We start from the raw sequence: 26,119 nt of genomic DNA, 5'->3' as shown, positions 1-26,119 counted from the left end.
CTCACACTTAATCGTACCCAAACACGCGAACACAAAGCTGCTCTGAATTCACTGTTAGGTGAAGCTCTTAACGTTGCTTACCTGTCAACAGAAAAACAAATCGGAAAAATTAAAATAATGGAATTGCTAGTCATTGGGGGGTATTATAAGTAGGTTATTTACATAGAAGTTATATGACGGCAGACGACGGTAAGAAGGAGTAAATCTCTACTCACAGATGTAAAGTTCCTGTTGTGTATATGAGACTTGTTAAAGTTCTATGAATCAGACTCCGATAATCCTGTAAGCTTTCTGCCTGGTATTGAATTCCCCGCGATATCAAGATCTTGGTGTCCTCTCGAGTAGAACCTAACAGCGGCCGCCTTCCAGTGTGTTAATCATTCACCAGGTCCTAATAGTCAATACCAATTAGATAGATAACATCCCGGCTATTCTAGGTTAATTAATAAGACTACATCACGGTTGTGTTTTGCAATGGAATACGTTCGCTGGCGATTATTTATTGGAAACCCACGGACTGGGGTAATTAAAAAATAGAAATGACTATCCTGTTTCCGCTTTCCAATGAACAGTAGCGAGTTTTGGTCGTTCGATTTGAAGAAATGTTACAACAGAATTTATTGATAGATGATGAAATAGATAAAAATATACTACTGCGATCATTATCAGTATTAAAGTAAATAACAATAAATTAAGAGATATTATTTACGTGACTTTATAGAATACCTCCTACGGGAAAAGAAAATAGAATACCTCCTACCAACTTTATTCTGAAGTTGGAAGATGACGAAGAAAAGACTATAAATCTAAAGAATAACACCAACTTTTGCATCCAAAAGCCCACATTTAAGCGAGTATCCAAAGGGTGATCATTCCCCTGGTTTGAACGATTCTTTTTCCTGAATGTCTGAAAAGGACCTTGCTAAAATCACGTGTAATATCTTGCCTAATATGTAGGTACACTGCGACCCACATCAACAGTAAACATGTAATCTTACACACATACCTTCATGTTGAAGCTATGCAGGCTTTCCTATTGATTTCTCAGGGAAATTGGGTTCATAGCGAGGTTTCGGTACCAGGCACCCATAGTAACACTATTTTCTTTTATAGCTCCATCGTTCCTGATAAAAAACTTGCAGACTTCCACCACCAAGCACTGGTATTATGTTCTCCATTTTCATTGGGTTCAAGCGTTCATATCAGCATATTAAGTAGAAATTTGTGTACGTAACTTCTCTTTTCTAATGTACCAGAAAACTTCAACGACTTCGTTTAGTTACAATGCTTACACCGGTGTTGTTGCACCAATGAGAGAAACACGTAAACGGGAGGTAAACGAGACATTCTTTTAATTTTGAGCTATATACTTCTGTTTTGGACAATATACCATTCGAAACTCAAAGGTGTCTAGATTAAATTGGGCAGTTCTTAGAGTCAGATCACTATGAGTTAGAGAGGACTAATATCACTACAGTAAGACCAAGTACACCCTGATTTGAATACAAAAGGAGAAAAGTTTCATGCATGCAAAGATATCATGGACTTGATATTAGCTCTGAGTTCTCCTGCTTAAAACTGATCTACTTTCCACAGAGCCCTGGCCACGTACAATATCATTATCACATTAGATATTAGATGTATTAGCCATGTAGTTATTATTTTATTCATTCGCCGAGAATTACCCATTGTCCTTTAATTAGTAATTTACTCCGAGCTTGTGTGGTGGAGTGCACTGAGGCGGCATATGTCAGCCATGTTCCTTTCCATTATCATTGTCATAGTTCAAATTAACCGTACTCCAGATTAGGCACGTATCGAGTACAGCTACAACTTTTAATAGCAGACTTTCCTCTCTTTCTAAACAATAATTTCTCTATTGATATGAACCACAAGCTCTTTTATTAGGCCAAACCCTCTTTTGTACGTTGGGAACGGGATAAAGCGATCGCATCTGAGACAGTTTTATCATCTACAAAGGAATCGTGCGACAGTTGAGACGTGAGATCACAATCGACACAATGACGGGTTCGAACCCATTGATATGAACCACAAGCTCTTTTATTAGGCCAAACCCTCTTTTGTACGTTGGGAACGGGATAAAGCGATCGCATCTGAGACAGTTTCATCATCTACAAAGGAATCGAGCGACAGTTGAGACGTGAGATCACAATCGACACAATGACGGGTTCGAACCCTGATGCCCTTACACAAAAGCTCGTCTTCTTTGACGCTCCGATGGAGAAACTTAATGTCATCATGATCTATCAATAACAATATGTAGATCATGATATTAAGTAATCCAGTGAGTTCTATTCTGAACATTGTTGGAGAAAAAACTTAAGGAAAAGAATGTAGGGGGAAGAAGACCACTCAAAAATAATTTATAGGCAAAGATAATTTATCATCAGTTGTCCTTTAAATTAATTTAATGTGAACTTTCCAACATTTCCATAATATCTGAGATAATACCTCACAAAATGAAAGAGTTGGGAAATATTTGTACATGGACACATGACGGCTGGATAAGAAATATTGAAGTAAATCAAGAATTGAAGCTAATACTCACACTTAATCGTACCCAAACACGCGAACATAAAGCTGCCCTGAATTCACTGTAGGTGAAGCTCTTAACGTTGCTTACCTGTCAACAGAAAAACAAATTCGGAAAAATCAAAATAATGGTGTTGCTAGTCATTGGGGGGTATTATAAGTAGGTTATTTACATAGAAGTTATACGACGGCAGACTCACTAGAGCCACAGTTTTATGGAGCCTAAATAAAAATAAACATCCTTACAGGAAAACCCCAGGAGCTTATCTTATGACAGGCTGAGTATGAGTATAACTTTTCCCTTGCACAGAAAATTTTAGTCTGAGTCACGCCAATACCTATGCTCACAGAACTCACTAGAGCCACAGTTTTATGGAGCCTAAATAAAAATAAACATCCTTACAGGAAAACCCCAGGAGCTTATCTTATGAAAGGCTGAGTATGAGTATAACTTTTCCCTTGCGCAGAAAATTTTAGTCTGAGTCACGCCAATACCTATATCAATAGTGAAACTCTATGGAAGTATGAAATACATTGGGTGAATCCTCTACAGACAGATCTAATAACAATGCAATATACATACTTATTAATTGTTTGGAAAGCTGTTTTGAATCGGTCTCCATGGTTTGCTTGACTACTGAATGAACACGGAGCATTAACAATATGAAAGCCTTGCTCTCATCACTAGTTCACTAAAAAATATACAACCAACAGTTAGATACCATTTACCAATATACATACTTATTAATTGTTTGGAAAGCTGTTTTGAATCGGTCTCCATGGTTTGCTTGACTACTGAATGAACACGGAGCATTAATAATATGAAAGCCTTGCTCTCATCACTAGTTCACTAAAAAATATACAACCAACAGTTAGATACCATTTAGAAACATTACAAGCACGGTCAGTTTGCTCGAGACCAATATTTACATGGTCTAATTGTACTGGAAGGTGCTAGGTATCAACTATTTGTTTTGACTAGATGGTCATGTCGACCACCTAGAATCCAGGTTGCATGGGCGGCACCCACCTAGAGCATTAATGCTCCTAGGCATGCAAGTAGTGATGATAGTTTTATGCTCTCATTCGTTTCTCTGTGTGAAGGCGGCATTGGGACATGACTGATGAGCTGTTGTTTCTGCAGGAAATACTACTTTGCTTGGAATACTGGTCATGTGGCACACGGGGGAGAAGGAACAGGAAGAATGGACTCGAAATAATTTGGCCCAGCACTGACCGGATAGGAACACAAATCAAAACGGACAGCTTGTCACAAATCTGGTTGTGGGAACTGGGAAAAGAGAAGAGTCCTAATGCCCTAATCTAACTGAATAATTCTCTAGTGGGAGGATTACAAGGGATTTTTCATGATTTCTATTTAGTAGTTTTATTAATTACAAGAAAACAGAATTCTGTCCCCACTCCACAGTATCTGGAGGACTGTGTGGTCAGTAGTAAAGATTCCAACACACAGTTGCATTCCGTAGTATCCGTAGGTATCACTTGGAGTATCATCATTGGAATTACTGTTATTGTTAACCTAATAATTACACACAACTCAAGTCCAACTTATTTCTTGCACTCGCACCTTGTTTTCTCATTGTTATAACTGTGCTTGCAACTTTATTTATTGAAATTCACTAGGAATATGGAATACTTGGGATATACGACTGACATAACATCCAATGTGTTCGCAACTATTTCCCATTGTTGTACAAAATATCCATCTATATTCCACACACTATCGTTGTCATAACACTGGCTGGTGTACAAGTATTCCAATATAAACTGTATCATATACCCAGGATAACAAAAGCGATTGAAATATGTACGTGTAGGTATATTTGATTAAAAGTTTCCATGAGAACCACGACGAGACACTATCGTTGTCATAACACTGGCTGGTGTACAAGTATTCCAATATAAACTGTATCATATACCCAGGATAACAAAAGCGATTGAAATACGTGTAGGTAGGTATATTTGATTAAAAGTTTCCATGAGAACCACGACGAGATATTATAGAGAGCGTTGCCACTGCTAGAAGCCTGGACAAGGCACTGTGACCGTGGAAAAACACATTTATCTACCTATGGGATGCTTGTTGGTTATTTAGTACAATGACCTGCTGGCTTGGCTCTGTCCAACCATGTTATTAATATGAATATCATCCTCAATAATATCATCTTCACACTACGTAGGAAAACTCGGCACAATGACTCGAACCTGGCCAATCAGATGACAATAGCATGATTAATAACTAGTTATTATCTTCAAGACCCCAGAACTTATCAGTTGTTCGTACATGGTACATCAATTTATGACAGGTACCTATGCATGGCCAGGTATAATGAAGTCGAATACAATCAGGTCTCCCGCGTCTCGGTATGACAAATTCAGCAAACGAGTTTCTTTTTGATGAAAGAATCTGCTGTGCCAGTTCTCACAAGAAGACGAACTTTTGGCGTTTTTGGTCTAAATCGACTTTGAATACTTTGTGATACACTCAAATGTTTAGCTTCTTTTTCCTAGAGTTTGCTGATGAAAGAACGGCAACGGAATGCTAGGTTACTAGAAAGTAACATAACGAAAAATATCTGCAGGAAGAAAGGAGAAACTGATGAGTATCCTGTAGAATTGCTCGGATTTTTCCTTTTTAAAAATAAGAGGCAATGGGATCTACTAACCTCACATTACATATTACATCGTACAGGCATCGCACAGTGAAAACTTACCACACTCTATAACAAAAGGAAATCCTCAAAACTAATCTTCCATTGGCCAAGGTCGAACAATTTTAATTCCAACCTGATGAACTAAACCGACTACCGGTGAGTCAGGGTTGGCGCAATATATTGCAACTGGCGCAACATATTTCAACCAAAAAAGACTGGCGCTTGGCGCAATATATTGAAATTTGAAATGAAGATGCGCAACAATGACGTGTTTGTGCCGGCACTGGACACGAAAATTGCCAGGAAATTGGATTCTGTAATTGTTGTTGGAAATTATTCACGTTGGAAAATTCATTATATTCACGCTCAAGGAAAAACATGACCATCTGCAGCTCTCGTGTCGATTAGGGAGCAGTTTCAGCAGATTTAATTAGGATAACCAGTGGGTGTTGAGGTAACTGCTAGATTTAGAACAGGTTAGGTAATTCCAAACCTGATGCAATACCAGGATATTTTCCTAGGTGCCAAGACAGTCAAGATCAGCAAGGAATGCATTTGATTCTCTGTTGAGGTAACTGCTAGATTTAGAACAGGTTAGGTAATTCCAAACCTGATGCAATACCAGGATATTTTCCTAGGTGCCAAGACAGTCGAGATCAGCAAGGAATGCATTTGATTCTGTTTGATATTCAGATGTTGATGAGATGCTGCAGGATGGAACATTATGTCCGGTGTTGTTGTGCATTCAGAAGAATCATAATTCATATTTTCAGTGAAAGTTTCTGGAATTAGAAGTGATGCTTGGTGCTCTTATAAAATTCCAAAATTACGCAATTTAGTCAGCTATTCTGTGTTGTAAACATAGACAAATTAGATCAAACTAAACATTCTAATTTGTTTGTTGCCGAATTAGGAATAGAATTAATCTAGCTTGAAACGAAAACATAGCGGTGAATACGTTTCTGCGCATTTCTCTCTGCTCCTCCGCAAGCGTGCTTGCATACTGGCGCTACCTAGCGAGGCAACTGCCTAAAGTCTGACGTCAAATTGTATTTTCGACCTTTTACACTTATTTTTTCGGAGTTTTGACCTCAGATTTGGATGTTTCACTACTTTTTACATAGAAATCGACCATTTATTTTTTAAAAAAAATACCCAATTGCAACTGCTCCATTACCTCTTTAACACCTAAACATAAACACCATCAAACATCAGACAGAGTTTAAGCATGAAAAACATTCAAAAACTTGCTTTGCTCCAATTTGGAATGTCATGCAAAGAGGCGCGAAGTTTGGAAGCATCTCCCTGATAGTACATAAGTTTGATCTAATTTGTCTATGTTTACAACACAGAATAGCTGACTAAATTGCGTAATTTTGGAATTTTATAAGAGCACCAAGCATCACCTGATTCCAGAAACTTTCACTGGAAATATGAATTATGATTCTTCTGAATGCACAACAACACCGGACATAATGTTCCATCCTGCAGCATCTCATCAACATCTGAATATCAAATTCATAGGAGTCAGGTATACAAGTAAGTAGAAGCTCAGGAGAAATTGCTAATTAAGTAAGGTGTTTGATTGGTAGACTGCAATGTTTCACCAAGTACCTTTATCTTACAGGGTGGTTGCTTTTTAAAGACGCCCTGGATTTGATTGATGGTAGAGGGAAGTTAGGAACTATGTAAACTGGGACATGAAAACATTATGTACATTAGCTATATATCATAGACGAGAGGGTAAGATTACACCCAGATAAACTTATCTGAATATCAAATTCATAGGAGTCAGGTATACAAGTAAGTAGAAGCTCAGGAGAAATTGCTAATTAAGTAAGGTGTTTGATTGGTACATTGGTAGACTGCAATGTTTCAGCAAGTACCTTTATCTTACAGGGTGGTTGCTTTTTAAAGACGCTCTGGATTTGATTGATGGTAAAGGGAAGTTAGGAACTATGTAAACTGGGACATGAAAACATTATGTACATTAGCTAGGTATATATCATAGACGAGAGGGTAAGATTACACCCAGATAAACTCTACCCGTATGTGCATTTGTGCATACTATAAATATTGGTTATTCCCATCCAAGTACATGCTACCATATTAATGTACACTTCATGCATATGATTTGATAAAGCTCCAGATATTGCAGAGACTTCCCGACTTCCATCATGACACCTATGCACATGGCAAACCTTCTACCCGTATGTGCATTTGTGCATACTATAAATATTGGTTATTCCCATCCAAGTACATGCTACCATATTAATGTACACTTCATGCATATATGATTTGATAAAGCTCCAGATATTGCAGAGACTTCCCGACTTCCATCATGACACCTATGCACATGGCAAACCTTTCGACTGTAGTTGAAAATCGAACACGTTCTCAAGAATCCAGGAAAAGTGAGGGGCTTGAAATAGCGAAGAGCACTGACACGGAAAAACATATCGTGCAAGGAGGGCAGATGCGGAAAAGATTTGATGAGGAGAAAAGTGTCGAGAAATTCCTGAACTTGAAGACGAGAATAACGAATCGTGCGATACACCATATCCATAACGACAAATTACTTTCCTTCCGTTAGGACATTTTTCCGAGTTGTTAATACAAAAAGATTGCCTAAACTTTGATTGTCCTATTGCTGATTGAACGAAATCATCAGAAATTGGTGCAAATTCCTACAATATACGAACAGTAGTCTCTGCCACGGACCTAACCAACCAACCATGTTCACACAAATCCAACAGAGAATCCAATATTTAAACTACTGATCGTGTGTGTGGTAGTCGCACCCAGAAGACAATCAATTTTTTGGATTGTTTCGGGAGAAAAGTGTCGAGAAATTCCTGAACTTGAAGACGAGAATAACGAATCGTGCGATACACCATATCCATAACGACAAATTACTTTCCGTTAGGACATTTTTCTGACTTGTCAATACAAAAAGATTGCCTTAACTTTGATTGTTCTATTGCTGATTGAACGAAATCATCAGAAATTTGTGCAAATTCCTACAATATACGAACAGTAGTCTCTGCCGCTGACCTAACCAACCATGTTCACATAAATCCAACAGAGAATCCAATATTTAAACTACTGATCGTGTGTGGTAGTCGCACCCAGAAGACAATCAAATTTTTGGATTGTTTCAAAAGAACATCAACTTCAAAAGAATACGAACATTATCAAGATCGTTTACTCCCATTGTTACATCTTCCATTGAGGATTAAATAAGAGCCAAGAGCCTGTCTGAGAAGATAGAAATCGACCCGGGCATGATGTCATCCATCACGCGAGAAGATGACAAACTTTGACAAGCTAATTTGTGTCTCGAGTTGAACTTTGATCTTTCCTTGGCGTTCCTTATTTCCAATAGAGATCTCAATCGTAAATTCTACCTTCTCACAGAAGAGGACGTTTTGTTCAGGAAATTCGACTGTCGCTGATAGATAAGGAGGCCACCACGGGTTTATTGTTTGACAAAAGGGTCTCTGGTGATTGTTTTCAGAGATGATCTTTGAACCTATGGTATTGTGCCGGCGGGTTCTATTTCTGACCAAATGACCTCTGCTGGGAGCCGTCAGCTGTTTTGTTATGTAAATGTAAACGAATTATTAGTCAAGTAGTTTTATGACTTCCAATTAATGTCAGAATTTTGCTGTTTTAGGTTACAGTATAATGTCGCCCATTGTATCGCTCATCATTTGGCCTTTAGGAGATTATGTTTTAAGAATTGTCTCCTAGATTAGAGATTTGATCATTCAGGCTGAAGTGTGCTACTGAAAATTCATTAACATTGCTAAACCATCGACAATATACTAAGGACATTAAGCTTCAAACACCGGACCGGACCTATACCTTGTGACTTTCCCTATTTCAGAGTGAAAATTCCTATAACCCCCCACAATGTCCACATTGATGGAATAAAGCTGTACTGATTTTGTGTCACAGGTATTAACTACCAATTAGACAACACTCGCCAATCCAGCCGTAGCAATTGCATTAAATGGATTTGTACTGGATATCCTCGCACCATGATAAATTGGGCGGTTCTCGAAAAAACAAAGTCTGAATTTCGCCTGTGTCGTTTTTCAACCCAAGTGGAACGGAAATCGACCTTGTGCTTTTTTACGACTGCAAAATAATAGAGATATACACACAACATACTATTATCTGACTGTAGTCTACACGGATTGCATGTGAGAGCTCTAGTCTCCTGCAATTAAGTTTTAATTGTAGACTCCTGCACAATAAGCTGTGCTGTATTTACCTAGACCTGGAACTCGAGTAGGTTTCATCATTCCAAGTTCCAAGTGAAGCCACCTTGACTCTGGTTATAAATACCTGCTGGTAAATGATATGTGGTTCACTCAGAGACAAATGGTTTTCATTTTCCTCAGTAGACTTGGTGCTTGGATGATGACCAAAGGGCTGGAACAAATGGAACTGAAGTGTGTGTAGCTAGCTAATTATTTGTTAAGGCCATTGCAACCATTGCATATTGCACTGATGAAAGATGTCCGAAACAGCCTTCTATCACGTTGATTGTATTACCTTCCAATGTCAGTGACAGTAAACTCTTCCTTCGTAATTAAACACGTCATTTCACCACAAACTACACTAATTCTTACAATAGGATTAGGTTTGTCAAATAAGCCCAGCACTTGTTCCATTGTTATGAAGTCATAGATTACCACATGTACTGCTAATGTTACGTTCTCCTGCTGATTTCACATGTTTACTCTGCTCACATGTGACGCATCCGTTACATCTGTGTACATGTTGTATTGTTTACAGTGTAGGATAATCTCCAGTGGAAATATTTCGTTCCTCTCAATACGGTTCAAGTCGAGCTGAACAGTTGCAAAATTTTTACAGCCGTCACATTCCTCGCCTACCGATACAGTTCACGACAAATTGCTCGTAAAAACAAATGTAGGAGAAAGATATTTGAGTTCTATATTGGGTATGGAAAGAGTTCGAAAAGCCACATGAGGTCACGAGGAGAACTGAAAAATATAGGTGACTTTCTTGTGGGTGTGATCTCAGGCGTTTGAAATATTTCTAGCATCAACTCTGGAGGACGAAAGCTGACGAACACGATGGGAGCAAAACATTTTGAAGAGAGGGATGAAAAGAAAGAAATAGAGTTAATGTGGCTAACATAATTGGAAAGCCTTGGAAATGGAAAAACAAACAGAAAAGACTAGAACTTATGACGAAACTTCTGTCATGGCTGTTCTGAACAAACATTTTATATGTTGAATAGTGTGTGCCGGGCTTAACATCAAGTTCTGTTAGGAAGCCTCGACACCTACACGCATTAACATAACACAATAACAAACAATAATAATAATAATCATAACGCAATAACAACACACATCCTCGTCCTAGATCAAGTTGTGAAGCACACACAATAACACACACATGAATGTAAGTGGATTAATATTTAATAATAGCGAGTCCTGTGGAAGTTCTAGTGAATTGTAGAATTATACTGAACCATGTTTGTATTCCCTACAGGACGATGCATTGGTCTTCAACTCTTGCTCTTGATGTTGGCCTGTGAGGATGAGCAACCATGGCAACTAAACATATTGAGGGATTCGTAGAAACTCAACCCATCCTTTAGGGCTATTTGCCCCTACACAACTCCGGGGGATGAACCAGCTTAATACACTTTGACGATTGATCCAGGTTCTCAACGGTCCATACTAAGCTCAGAGCGCTCTAAACTAACTGCCAGGACTTGACTAGTTGCTTACTAGTTCCTCCTTAGGACTGTTATAGAGGTCCATTTCAATTAACGGCTCTACCTCAACTTCCACTGATTGATTATACATCAACTAACCTTAAAACAAAGATCTTCTATTTCATATTCCGGAGTGTAAATGTCTTCTGCAAGATTGCCTTTCCAGAAGATTGTCTTTTCACATTGTTCCTCCAGAAGCACTGCCATAGCTGTTTCACAAGCAAACTGAACAGTTTGATGAGCACACCGGACCCTGTAAACTTTTCTTCTATACTAAATCATGTAATAATCCTTGAGTCGTGAACTTCAATATTAAACAAAGCAATCACTATACACAGAGTATGAATCTACAATGATCGCTATGTACAATGTGCTATCCAAGAGTTCATCCTAACAAGAGCTCTAGTTCTGGCTGACATAACATGAGCCCAGGATATGTACAATTGTACATGCACTTGGTAGTGTTACTGTGAGGCTAGCAATCATCAGACTCGATAAATAATTCAACTGAACTAGATCCTCTTCAACAGGGGTTCTTAACATTTGATCGCTATGTACAATGTGCTATCCAAGAGTTCATCCTAACAAGAGCTCTAGTTCTGGCTGACATAACATGAGCCCAGGATATGTACATGCACTTGGTAGTGTTACTGTGAGGCTAGCAATCATCAGACTCGATAAATAATTCAACTGAACTAGATCCTCTACCTCTATACAACAGGGGTTCTTAACATTCCTTTAAGTGGCCGGAACACTACATTACATTGAAATGGGGGTCTTTTCTGTTGAAATTCCTGTGTGTGGAGTTCAGTATGTAGGAACCACTAATAATAAACCCCATTTTGCGGACTCTTTACTCGTATATTGGATTTAGATAACGTATGTATTGGCATATTGAAAAAAGTTCAACAAGTAGGCATTTGTATAGTATACTTAGGTACGATACGAGTGTAGTTCGCTCCTATGGCAAAGTGATTCTTCACTAAGCATTACTTCTGTTTTGTAACTATCAAACCGTCAACAGACAAGGCTTTTTACAACAATAAGGATTGAACTTTATACGTATCAAGCCGTGTTATGGACCGCTTTTGTCTGTCGCTCGTATGGCAAAGTGATTCTTCACTAAGCATTACTTCTGTTTTGTAACTATCAAACCGTCAACAGACAAGGCTTTTTACAACAAAATAATAAGGATTGAACTTTATACGTATCAAGCAGTGTTGTGGACCACTTTTGTCTCGCGGACCATAGGTTCAGAACCCCTGCTCTATAATAACATATGGGGGGCATATGACCCATGACTTCCCTGGGTAAAAATGTAACACTACATGACCGCACTAGTGCTCCTTCAAGTCTGAAGTTCAGTCAATAATAACACTCTTGATTCTCGAGTGGGAGCCACTAAGCAAGGTTAATGCCTCAGGCGTTTTCCACCGACTAGCCCTTAACGTGAACGTGGTTTGGAAGTAATCACGAGCGTTCTTGGGGCAACTTATGGGAGGAAATGGGCTTTTGAAACATAAAGTTAACGAGTTTCCATTACTTTACATTCTCAAATGAATGAGGTTAAAACTTAATATTCCATGCCTTGATTGGGTCTTGATCTCGCGCCCTTCTCTTTCCTAGGCGGGGAGGCGGGTACCTTGACCACTACACCACGGAGACACGAGGCTTGATATGTCACTTGGGTGTCACATCCTAGTACTTGACGCCATTACAGCTTGTCTTGGCATTATAGTACTACCGGACAATGAGTCTGTTGATGACAATCACAGTAATTGTAAAAATGTAACACTACATGACCGCACTAGTGCTCCTTCAAGTCTGAAGTTCAGTCAATAATAACACTCTTGATTCTCGAGTGGGAGGCACTAAGCAAGGTTAATGCCTCAGGCGTTTTCCACCGACTAGCCCTTAATGTGAACGTGGTTTGGAAGTAATCACGAGCGTTCTTGGGGCAACTTATGGGAGGAAATGGGCTTTTGAAACATAAAGTTAACGAATTTCCATTACTTTACATTCTCAAATGAATGAGGTTAAAACTTAATAAAAGATATGGAAAGGCATTTACGTATTTATCCACCACGCGATAAGATCACCGTGTACCGTGTAGTCTTTATTGAGCTAGTGTAAAGGTGGCATTTCCCCAAGGATACAAGACTGAATTTGCCTATTACTTTGAATATTTGGGAGGTGACAGGTGGCACATTACTTTTGTCTAAGTAAAAGACACTTCCCGGCTGAAGGCTGCCCCAATGGTAGGAAAATTGGATAATGCTTTGGTGCATTTCTCAGTACCCTACCTATTTAAGAGTGCAGTACTGCATATGCAGTAGCGCTCCGCCCCGCCAAGTCAAAACAGTTTGACCGCGTTAGATACACGTACATATCCGAAGTATACGTCTTCCAATACTTAGCATCATTCACCTGTAACGTGTGAAGTACAACTATCTCTGTGAAATATACAATTACTATTCGCGCCTGTTTCGCGTTCCTTAAATCGTGAGTTCCGTATATCGGTCAAAGCATGAAAACAAAGTTCCATAAGTTTCTTCGCGTCTGAACTTATGACATGCCTCGTCGCATCACTTGAGAAATTCAAATAAACTTTAATATTCCCAAGAATCCCAAGTCGAGTCCTAGACATACGAGATATGGGGGAGAACTGAATCTATTTGTCTATCATTTCATATACAGGATGTCCCGTAACTGTGCGGCGACGCACAACAATCGATGTGTGGGAAACGTGTATCACAGCTGAGCTGGAAATAAATCAACGAAGTTTGCCAAAAATGAGGCCTGAAATTTTCATTTGATGATGGTAAATTTATAAATTTTCTAAGTGTCTAACGTTTTTGGTCTACTCAGGGCACTCGACAAGGGGGAGAGTTTCTTCGCGTCTGAACTTATGACATGCCTCGTCGCATCACTTGAGAAATTCAAATAAACTTTAATATTCCCAAGAATCCCAAGTCCTAGACATACGAGATATGGGGGAGAACTGAATCTATTTGTCTATCATTTCATATACAGGATGTCCCGTAACTGTGCGGCGACGCACAACAAGCGATGTGTGGGAAACGTGTATCACAGCTGAGCTGGAAATAAATCAACGAAGTTTGCCAAAAATGAGGCCTGAAATTTTCATTTGATGAGGGTAAATTTATAAATTTTCTAAGTCTCTAACGTTTTTGGGCACTCGACAAGGCATTTTGGAAATTATATCGACGACAAATCGTCGATATAATTTCCAAAATGCCCATTGATGTATGAACTTACTGAGATGTGCAACTGTTTAATCGTATTGGCATAATGTGACGGGTGACATGAGGGGATTACAAACCAGGCTACCTGTTGCTTCATACTCCGTGCGAATGTGAACCGGGTATCAAGTGTCAAACAAATTGTAACACCAGACATATGGTGTGTTACACATCAGACATATGAACCAAAAGTTCAACTGCATTCATTAGATGCAATTTTTCCTTAGTCACTTATCACAAGAAGGTGTGGAATCAAGTTCACAAAAATATGTAAATGGCCTGGTTAAAAAATAAGGGGAAAAAAGTAAAAATGTGAGAAAAAATGCAATGAGACTAATCAGTCAGTCCTAGACGACAGTAAGGTAAATTCGGAAAAGAGAGGATAGGGGGAGGAAAAAGAGAGAGGAAAGGAAGATTAAGGAGAAGGGAAGAGGGAAAACCAATTATTGGTCTCAAGCATACTTCTTATATCATTTAATTTAGAAAGGTCCATTTATTCGACAGAGTCCAAAGCCTGACAACTGATAAGTTGCACCTACGTGTATCTGTCTCAAAGTGAAAAGTGATGTCTAAAGGGGAAAATCGTACAAAACGAATAGATAGAATAGAAAAATCGTATTCCTTTAAGTGGCCGGAACACTACATTACATTGAAATGGGGGTCTTTTCTGTTGAAATTCCTGTGTGTGGAGTTCAGTATGTAGGACTATTGGCGAACCACTAATAATAAACCCCATTTTGCGGACTCTTTACTCGTATATTGGATTTAGATAACCGGCATATTGAAAAAAATTCAACAAGTAGGCATTTGTATACTTAGGTACGAGTGTAGTTCGCTCGTATGGCAAAGTGATTCTTCACTAAGCATTACTTCTGTTTTGTAACTATCAAACCGTCAACAGACAAGGCTTTTTACAACAAAATAATAAGGATTGAACTTTATACGTATCAAGCAGTGTTGTGGACCACTTTTGTCTCGCGGACCATAGGTTCAGAACCCCTGCTCTATAATAACATATGGGGGGCATATGACCCATGACTTCCCTGGGTAAAAATGTAACACTACATGACCGCACTAGTGCTCCTTCAAGTCTGAAGTTCAGTCAATAATAACACTCTTGATTCTCGAGTGGGAGGCACTAAGCAAGGTTAATGCCTCAGGCGTTTTCCACCGACTAGCCCTTAATGTGAACGTGGTTTGGAAGTAATCACGAGCGTTCTTGGGGCAACTTATGGGAGGAAATGGGCTTTTGAAACATAAAGTTAACGAATTTCCATTACTTTACATTCTCAAATGAATGAGGTTAAAACTTAATATTCCATGCCTTGATTGGGTCTTGATCTCGCGCCCTTCTCTTTCCTAGGCGGGGAGGCGGGTACCTTGACCACTACACCACGGAGACACGAGGCTTGATATGTCACTTGGGTGTCACATCCTAGTACTTGACGCCATTACAGCTTGTCTTGGCACTATAGTACTACCGGACAATGAGTCTGTTGATGACAATCACTGTAATGTAGGACCAGGAGATTAGATGAGTATCAGAACGGCACGTGACAGCGAGCACGTTAACCCTGGGTAGGACCAGATAACCAGATGAATTGAAAGATTAGGACACTTGAGACTTGAACCTGGTAAGCATGCGCCATGTCTCCTAATTTAATCTTTTGACAGATCATTGATGTATACGCGATATTTGTGCAAAATTCAGGCCTAAATGAGCGAAATTTGCACAAGTAACGCGTACAAACACAACGATTTGTCGAAAAACCCGTTGGTGGCAGACAAGTTCTTACCACTTTCTTACCGGTAATCTCCGATTTCATGGTAGACTGTTGAAAGATATAACTTTGTCCCTTACCTGGAACAGAAAATGAGAGGGAAAAAATGAGATTAATATTGGGAACAACCTATACCTAGAGCATTTGATAAACATAGGGTTCGTTCTCGTTGCTTAGGACTGAAAAGTCGTTTTCACTACATAAAAAAACCTTCCACGTCGGGATGTATACTCTTAGCCGAGTCTATGTGGTATGAGCGATATCTCCAACACACCCAAAACTGACGGAACACAAAGTAGCACACCCAAAGCTGGTTTTCGTCACAAAGAACACACCCGTAGTTGCTCGACCACAAAGTAAAAGTGGTTGGAAACGTCGATCTCGTCTAGAGGTAGGTTAAGCTCATTAATTAACGAGTACATTTCGTGGTAGAATTGAATAGCAAGAAATCTCAGAGATATTACTACTCATAGAAACAGGCAAGGAGATACAGGATGGCTCAGAAGTCCTTCCCTTTTGTAACTTTTGAACGCCTGAGTTTCGTAAATTTAGTTTAATTTCAAGAAAGGAACCTCAGCGTACTTATTAGTGTGGCGGACTTTGTATCTGGAAGTTCGTGTTTCGCGTTTAAATCTAGTCTTCAACTGTAGTGTACCTCAGTATAGTGTAACTTCCGCAGGGCTCATGATCTTATTGTTAGCTCTGTTAGTATAATAGGTCATCTTGTTCTAGGCATCTAGGCTGACAGTAAATAAAGCACTACTACCTACTTCCTACTCTCGGAAATTCACGTTCAAAATTTACTACAAGAGGATCGGGGAAAGAGACTTGTGAATACACACCGTATATGCACAAACCAAAGAGATATTCACAGGCAAATTAATTAATCGTATTGGCATAATGTGACGGGTGACATGAGGGGATTACAAACCAGGCTACCTGTTGCTTCATACTCCGTGCGAATGTGAACCGGGTATCAAGTGTCAAACAAATTGTAACACCAGACATATGGTGTGTTACACATCAGACATATGAACCAAAAGTTCAACTGCATTCATTAGATGCAATTTTTCCTTAGTCACTTATCACAAGACGGAGTGGAATCAAGTTCACAAAAATATGTAAATGGCCTGGTTAAAAAATAAGAGGAAAAAAGAAAAAATGTCGCAATGAGACTTATCAGTCAGTCCTAGACGACAGTAAGGTAAATTCAGAAAAGAGAGGCTAGGGGGAAGAAAAAGAGAGAGGAAAGGAAGATAAGGGAGAAGGGAAGAGGGAAAACCAATTGGTCTCAAGCATACTTCTTATATCATTTAATTTAAAAAGGTCCATTTATTCGACAGAGCCCAAAGCCTGACAACTGATAAGTTGTACCTACGTGTATCTGTCTCAAAGTTAAAAGTGATGTCTAAAGAGGAAAATCGTACAAAACGAATAGATAGAATAGAAAAATCGCACAAAACGACGCATCGAGACGGGCATTGTTCGAATTTACAACCGCTGACGATGTGTTTTGGCACATTTCGAGAAATGAAAGGTTATTGGAACGAAAACCACACTACGAATAAATAGAATAACATCACAAATAACACACATTATGCAGAGTGGTATGCCGCTGTGTTGACATATGGATGAGTCACTGACTTACTGACGGCGATGTGATGTATTGCTGCTAACAGCCATATTTTGCTTCTGGAAGTTTTTTGTATGTATTAGGTAGCCATGAATACGGAAAATGCAGCTCTAAATTCATAACCCTAGATCCCTAGAAAATTTTGGGTTGAGAAGACACCACCTCGGAATTTTTTTTAGTTTCTCCAAGTTAATGTTTTGGCTTTCGAAACCAACTCCGCAGTCGGTATGTTTCGTTATAAGAGGGGAAAAGGGTTTCAGAATGAGAAGACACCACCTCGGAATTTTTTTTAGTTTCTCCAAGTTAATGTTTTGGCTTTCGAAACCAACTCCGCAGTCGGTATGTTTCGTTAAAAGAGGGGAAAAGGGTTTCAGAATAGGGAAAATAGTAGTGTTCCCATTTTTGGGGGAACAGCGGGACAACACAGGGGAAAAGCACTAGAAAAACTTCCACACGAAAAATATGGCTACACAACAACACTACAAATCCCAACGAATAAAAGCGACAAGGACTTTGACGGTATGACGGTGAACCTGTGTGATCTCTTATCTATCTATTTATCTATCTATATTGTGTACTTGGAGTGCTAACGCCATAATCTAACGATATGTATTTGGTGCACCAGATAACTAGTTCATAATCTCACCGCTATATCTGTACTTGGAGTGCTAACGCCATAATCTAACGATATGTATTTGGTGCACCAGATAACTAGTTCATAATCTCACCGCTATATCTCTACAGTGTAGAGTCTACACTATCATCGATTTTATTATCAACCTCGCCACAGAGCGCCAATTATGTTATTAATTCTAATTTGAGACTCCACTCTTTGTTTGCTTTTTTCAATATCATTATTAGTTTTATTTCTTTTTTCCCCTCATAATGCTACGAACCAAGGACCAATGCTGCGGGGACCTCATTGTTTGAACCGCGAGATTCTAGGACAGAGAGTTGAGAAATATGAGAGAAGTAGGTATCATATTAAATGCATGCAAATGAATGCCGCTTATAATGCAGGAGCATTTCACAACTTTTAAAACCACCCAATATTCAAATTGAAACCACCTTAATAAGAAGAAAAAAAATATAACAAGTTCTTCTAAAAGGTGTCATGAACAACTGCTCTCGGTTACACAAGAAGATAATTTAAATAAAGCCTTTAAAATTTTAATAAAATAAAGGCTTACGAAAGTATTGTCCAAACAAGTTATCATGAAATCATATTAAAAATATCATGAAATCATGTAAAAGAAGCACTTTTGCGTTATATTACTATCAACCAGCAAACATGGTAATAAAACTGAGAAGATCTTATATTCATAAAATTTTCGGCATACACTTTCTTTCTGGAAACCAGGTTACACGCGCCAAATGAATAGAAATTGGTGAATTGGTTGGGTAATTTCAGTTTATCAGTGATCATTGAAAAATGAGATTATGAAAAAGTATCCATAAGAATTTTGGTAAAAATATCATAAAAAGAAGCATTAAAAATAAAAATATAAATTGCACTTTATACGAATAACAAAGTTGGGCCCTTCCTTGGCAGAAGAGAACTCCTATATTTGTACAGCGTCTCTAATTAGAAAAGAGCCAAAATTGCCAAATTTAGATTTGTTAAAGTTGAAAGAGTTGAAACTAATGAAGAGATAGGTGGTACTTACCTACATATCAACAGAAATAAATCCCAAGTCCTGAAGGAATTTGCATACACTGGGCACAGAGTTCACACTGGTTTGACCTCATAAACAAACGTATAAATCATGAGATATGATAGTCTACCAGCCCATCATGATGAATATGTGGTTATTTTTAGCCAAAACATAATATTTATTCATCCGAACTTCATCAAAAAACTGAAAACTGGTTGTATGTACCTACTAGCTCAATGGTAGTTGAGAAAGTCTTTACACCTTGCAAAGCGAGTGAGAAAGAGAAGAGATAAGGAGGGAGGGAGAGAAAAAGAAAGAAAGAGGCAAAAGAAAGAAGAGTAAGAAATTAAAAATAAGCAAAAGGAATGAAGGAGCAGCAGATGTGTACCCACAAAATTACATTGTGAAAACTTTACACCTCTGATAATTAAAACGCTTTTTTGGTATGTAAGGTACATAGTTCTGGCTGATTGAGTCTCTGAAGTTAGAAACTTGGAATTTAGAAACAAGTTCTAATGATAATGAAGAAGGTTGATTGAACCCACCATGCGGGCTATACTGATATCAGTAAATTACAGGGTGCACCCACCAAAAGCAAGGTTATTATTCTGAGAGGAGCCCTGTAACTGTTAAGGCCAAAATCGGTCTTGACAAAACAATGGTCAAGCCTCGTCTGGTAATGAGGAAATCTGTTCTCAATAATTTGAAAAATACTGCTGAAGCAAAGGGATCAGTTGATATCATTCGGGCAGATTAAAATAGGAATAAAAACTATCCTAAATCATGGGTCGCACATCGCACTGTACATTTAGAATCTACTCTAAAATAAAGTGATACGATAGTCTACCATACTATAAGTTCAAATAGAGGCAGACAGTGTTCTTCCATTAAACCACCGACTGCTTCGAGCGTGATGAGACCCCCGCAGCTCCCCAATGGATAAAGACATGACTATAATGACTATTATTACTTCTCAAGGTCCTTGGCTGGGGTCGTTAGTTCTAATTAGCCCAGCAAATAGTGTATGAGTAACTCTTACCATACCTAAGCCAAGCACAAGTGTATGAGACAGTATGAGTTTAGCCTGTCTACACTCTAAACACATGTGTGTCCGTAATCTGCAATGCTTATAAGGCTAAAAACAGAGAGGAGCAGAGAGCATAAACATCGAGATTGTAGAGTCCATTCATGTCCAATGAATAAAATTTGGGCACGATATAAAATGCTATAATAGCTATAAAAGAAAGTATTTTTAGGTGCTTTTTTTTATTAACACGTTCGTATTTAAAGGAAAAAATAAAAATAAACATCAGTTGCTGCTCTAAAAATGGAAAAATTTTAACTTTAACGTTCCAATTTTTAATCCGGTTTTCTTTGGAATCCTGAAAATTCCCAACTCATTGGAAAGTACTCTCACTGTGATTAAGTGACTCCCCAGATCTTAACGGAATCAATATAGGAAAATAAATAATAATCAATACTTTATGTATAGGTAAGTACTCAACAAATGGACCCATAACTACCTACCGACATAACATCTTCCTCATTAACTACCTCACTTGCCTTGGAATGAAAAAAGTGTGTCCCAAATCTTCCTCATTAGGTAACCCTACATTTTCTTTAAAATGACAAAAGTGGCCCTGTGGACTTTCACCTCTTTTCCAGCGAAATCTTCAAATTTTAAATTGAAATCTGAATAGTCCTTATTGAAATCTGTCGAATAAATCGAATATGTATCAATTTGAAATTGAGATCACATACTCATAGGTGTACTTACCTACTCGTATTTTCAATAGGATATCGAAAATATTTTAACCAGGAATAAAGCGGACGTTTATCTAATAAAGCCTACTCAAAAGCACGTACATAATCTTAATTCTAAAAGCACATACATGATATCTTTCCTTCTTTTGTAGTATTTTTCAAGTGACTTTCAAACAACATCGTAGAAAAGTTCGATGACTTTACTCATGACTGTACTTTTCTTATTCAATCCTATCCTAGGGTGTAAAATTCAAACATCTTTCCAATCCATGCCTAAAACACGCTCTTAGCTTGTTTCACCACTATTACATCAAGCAGCAAAAACTGCCTAGCCGGACTAGTCCCTTCCTTAAACCTGTTTACACCACCTGGACAGAAAATTCTGTCCTGCTACACCCTATTATCATGTAACAAGGACCAAATACTGTGCAGATTGTCCAGTCACAATAGGGACAGGACAGTCCTTCCCTTCCCTTACTTCACCAACCTATACGAAACAGTGACTGGACAAATTAGCCTTCCTTTTCCCCGTTCAAACTAACCTCTCAGACACTAGCTGGACAGAACAAAGCAATCACAGGTGAACAGATTGTACAAGGTGGAGTAGTTTTTCCTGCCTCTGCTTCACTGCGATATTAAAACATTCCAAAACCTAGCCAACCAGAAAAGCCTACACGAGTCGGGTGGGGTGGCTAACAACAGAGTCCGACAGTATCGGGCTACCAGCAGCTCGCCAGGTAATATAGGCTATAGGTAAGTATTGGGCGACCAGCCGGTGAAGGCTAACCAGGTGACTTTCAAATATATTCCTCTACCTCTGAGATGTGTGGCCAATGGTATGGCTCTGTTCCGAATGCATTACTCACTTGGGAGTTAATTAACAATATAATGTATCTAACGCGCCATACAGGGTGTAACATGTAACAAGTTGAACATATGTAGGAACGTATAATACAGTGTGTAATTATGCAATAAGTTGGGTGCAACAGTCCTACATACTGGACTTCGCACACAGGAATTTCGTCAGAAAAGAATGTGTGTGTAACTATGCAATAAGTTGGGTGCAACAGTCCTACATACTGGACTTCGCACACAGGAATTTCGTCAGAAAAGAATGTAGTAAGTAAGTTGACTTACGGACGTATACGTAAGTATGGTCCGCAATCGAATTGCGGATGGAATTATCAAAAGGTACCACAACCCAATATGCTGCAATCACTGCTGACTGCTGGACTAAAATCTCGCAACATTAAATGCAAACATTATTTGCTACACAGAGATGAGAGTCACATCACCGGCTAATATGTTGAAACTGCAGGTAGATCATGTGCCATATTAGGCACTCTTCAGTTTGTGTCAATTTTATTTCACAAAATTTAAAACGAATTAGTCTTCAAAAAATGTAAGTGTGAGCTTAACATTGATGTGGAAAAATTACCTATTCCAGAAGCTACCATCAAAGCAAATTACTTTATGTCCACTTACATAAATACTAGTAGGTATTGATAGAATTCGTTAACACGCCTTTCGGTGAGTAAGTATACCTGCTAATACGTGGTTGCCTTAGATTTAGTACTAGTACTAATACTTCAGTGCTATGGTAGATATCTACTACCATCAAAGCAAATTACTTTATGTCCACTTACATAAATACTAGTAGGTATTGATAGAATTCGTTAACACGCCTTTCGGTGAGTAAATATACCTGCTAATACGTGGTTGCCTTAGATTTAGTACTAGTACTAATACTTCAGTGCTATGGTAGATATCTTCCGAACTGATCCAACAGAGTGTTCGAATTCAAGGTCACACGAGAACCTGACTGCCAATTTGTTTGTTTTAATGTGATTACCTACTGACTATAATGACTATATCATTGGTATAGCTATACTTTACGTATATCTCTCGCTGTAGCTCCAACCCCTGGGTCTGCAGGTTTACAGCACCCTACACTCTACCATTACAGTCTCATTTTGAATTAATACAAACTTGTTGGTCCATTTTTGGGCGTTTTCCCAGTCTTGCACTTTACAATCTCATGTTGAAATCTCTATTTGGACCAATTTTATTTTGATTATTCAATAAGTCTTTTTGAACTTTTAGCATGTTAGAAAATTGGCAATGTCAATCATCAATCAATAACCAGTTGGCGACCTTGATGGAGGAGCTATTGGCTATTGGTCAGAATTTAGAACCTTGCTTCAGATCATGTTCTAATCTCCCAACCATGATTTGGATCTTGATTAATTTGAACTTTTTATAAATGGTTCAATATCAAAATTGCCCCCAGGAAGGACCTGTGTTCTGGTCATTTAGAACCTTGCTTCAGATCATGTTCTAATCTCCCAACCATGATTTGGATCTTGATTAATTTGAACTTTTTATAAATGGTTCAATAGCAAAATTGCCCCCAGGAAGGACCTGTGTTCTGGTTTGAACCATTGCGAATATGTAAATGAGTCATAATCAGTCATAGGTGTACGTTTTAGAATGGGGTCGTATATGTGGTGGACATTGAATGTACAATAGTATTGAAACTGAAAAAGTTCAAAGGATATCTTGGTACGCAATTTTCTGGATTAAAATGATTTCCATTTTTTTTTTTTTTTTAATTAGTATTTTTATTGGTTTTTTAAAATCAAAATGTCACAAAGCTGGTCTTATTTCCAGGCCATAATTCACGTCTTATGTTACATCCTATTCCCTTTACAACACACGGGGCCTCTCCTATTACAGCTGGCGAACCAATTTCCAATATCGTGACAGAAATTGTAAACAAAAACTATTTCTATTGTGGCTACGATTAATTACTACCTAATTGAAGTGACCATAATTGGAGTGAATTTTTGTTTACAAAATAATGCACGAGGATTGGTTATGGTTAAGTTGAGAAGGTGGTTGAGTCATAGGACCAAAGTTGAGTCACCTTTCCAACATTGAAATTGGAAATCAGAGACGCTCTGGTTAGAAGTAGTTATGATTCTGGTTGTTTAGGGGGGGAGGGGGAAAATGGAAAATAGAAACAAATTCAAGTTTGTATCTGAACTTATGGTTTTCATGCAAAAATAAAAGCATGTTTTGTGTTCTACCATTAGTTGAAAATCACATAATGCTTATTATGTATTATCACAATATATGGGCGGATTCCAAATTGCAATGTTACTATTATTGGTAACATAACTATACCTAGTACGTTCTATTGGACTTTTCCATCCGTACAAGGCTAACGTCAGAAAATAATCCTGTTAAATATCCTTCTTAAGAATAGGAGAAACAATACAAGTGTACTTTTAATTTTCAAATACATAATTGCCTGTTCCTTTTTTTTTTTTTTTTTTTTTTTTTTTTTTTTAGATTTTCAGATTTGATGTATTTAATTTTCAACCAATGCCTGTATGTTTTTTAGAAACTTCAATGTCACAATTCACAATGCTTGTAAAATTGCTTAATTCGATTTTACGAAAAGGATCAAACTTTGAAGTCACGATACCCAGCACCAAACTCAATATTATACCACAGCACGATTTGCCAATTATTTCCAGTTCAGCAACAAAAATCAACTGAGCTAATAATGAAATTAGAAAACATGACAAAACAATCATAGACGAAAAATTCGCATTTTTCCTGTCAGAGTGAAGAAAGAAATCAGAAATTGGACAATTGGACTACCAACAATCAATTGGAAAAAGGGACTTACCAAATTGTCGGATGTGTGCGAAAAATTAGGATTTCATTGTCAATTCGTTGGCAGAGCTTTGACTTACCTAAAACAGAAAAGATTTAATACAAATAGGGTTAGTTTTAACTCAAGGTGGGGTTTTAGGTGTTATGGTCAGCTGATCATAGAATGGGGTTGTGAGTTAGGTAGAGGGCACGTGACAAATATGGGGTACAAATATGATCAACTTATTGTTACCAAGCTGCCTGTTGTATTACCTAATGATCTGAGCGGCATTACTGTTCATATTATTTTCAAATACATTAATGTGTTAAGTACTTACGTTGTATTACTTATAGCTATCTAGCCGATTTTATCCACCCCTCTTTGACACTGAAATTCTACAGCATTATATTCTTCATCATTGGTAACACAAGTAGACACACCCCAACGTCAAAAAATAGCTATGTTGAAATCTATGAGATCTTGACATAACACAGGATGATGCTATTAATCATATGAAATCTGACAACAAACAATCAAACATCACATCACACCTAACAAATATAACCTAACATTGAATATCACAATATCACTTGAAGAAATATAACCAAAAGATTGCTAGAATTGATATTGCATCCCCGAGCCGGGACGGATTTAGAGTTGTTTTGGTACTGAGAGGGGATGATCCTTGCTTCCCTAGGGAGTTCTTACAGGAATCACCGAGCCTGTGCCTTAAAATAATCCGTGCCTGCCTTGACAATATGAAAATGCCAAACGGATGGCTTACAGTGATGGATTTGAAGTTAGAACATATATTTTTAACCCTGATTCGTACTTGGTTAGGTAGGGATGATAAACTGTGTGGTAACTAAAAAAGAATGTACTCGTAGATCTGTAGATTTGAGCTCTAAAACACAAGGGTTAGGATTTTTATATCCAGAAAATAATAGATTATGGTGTACTTTCCAAACAGCCCTTCTGTTGCCTCTATCATACTTTCCTGCATATAAAAATGTACAAAAGATAGCAATTAACTTACTGTCTTAATATAGCATGTTTTGAAAAATCGATGGTGAGTACTGGAAAAATACATTTGTAGGTAAGAAGGGCGCTCCACTGCTGAAAGAGGGGTGAAAAGTACTCTCCCCTAATGATTGTAGGTAACAACGTAGAATGCACTTTGTTTTCAATAGAACACTTTAAAACGTATTACCTATAATGATAATAAATGGACTCACACTATAGCTTACATACATAAGCAAACAATGTTACCCAGGTGGAGTTAAAGTTTCCGTTCAAAGTCTTTATTTTTCTTCCCGCAGCTTTTATAATGGAAAATAGATTAAGAACAGTTTTCCTCGTTGCATTTCGAG

The 26,119-nt window shown here is 38.1% G+C and overlaps 1 long non-coding RNA gene across 1 annotated transcript; it reads right to left on the bottom strand.

Moving 5' to 3' along the window:
* On the bottom strand, nucleotides 1-26,119 carry LOC113467174. The gene is made up of 4 exons (XR_003391344.1): nucleotides 25,786-26,119; nucleotides 24,783-24,849; nucleotides 16,060-16,113; nucleotides 1-81 (listed from the first exon to the last, which is right to left on the bottom strand). It is a non-coding gene; the product is annotated as an uncharacterized LOC113467174 (long non-coding RNA).

This window comes from Diaphorina citri, unplaced genomic scaffold (genome assembly GCF_000475195.1).
Source record: "Diaphorina citri unplaced genomic scaffold, Diaci psyllid genome assembly version 1.1 scaffold422, whole genome shotgun sequence".
NCBI lineage: Eukaryota > Metazoa > Arthropoda > Insecta > Hemiptera > Psyllidae > Diaphorina > Diaphorina citri.
The sequence above is the reverse complement of the archived record's forward strand: the minus strand, read 5'-3'. Positions and strand labels throughout refer to the sequence as shown.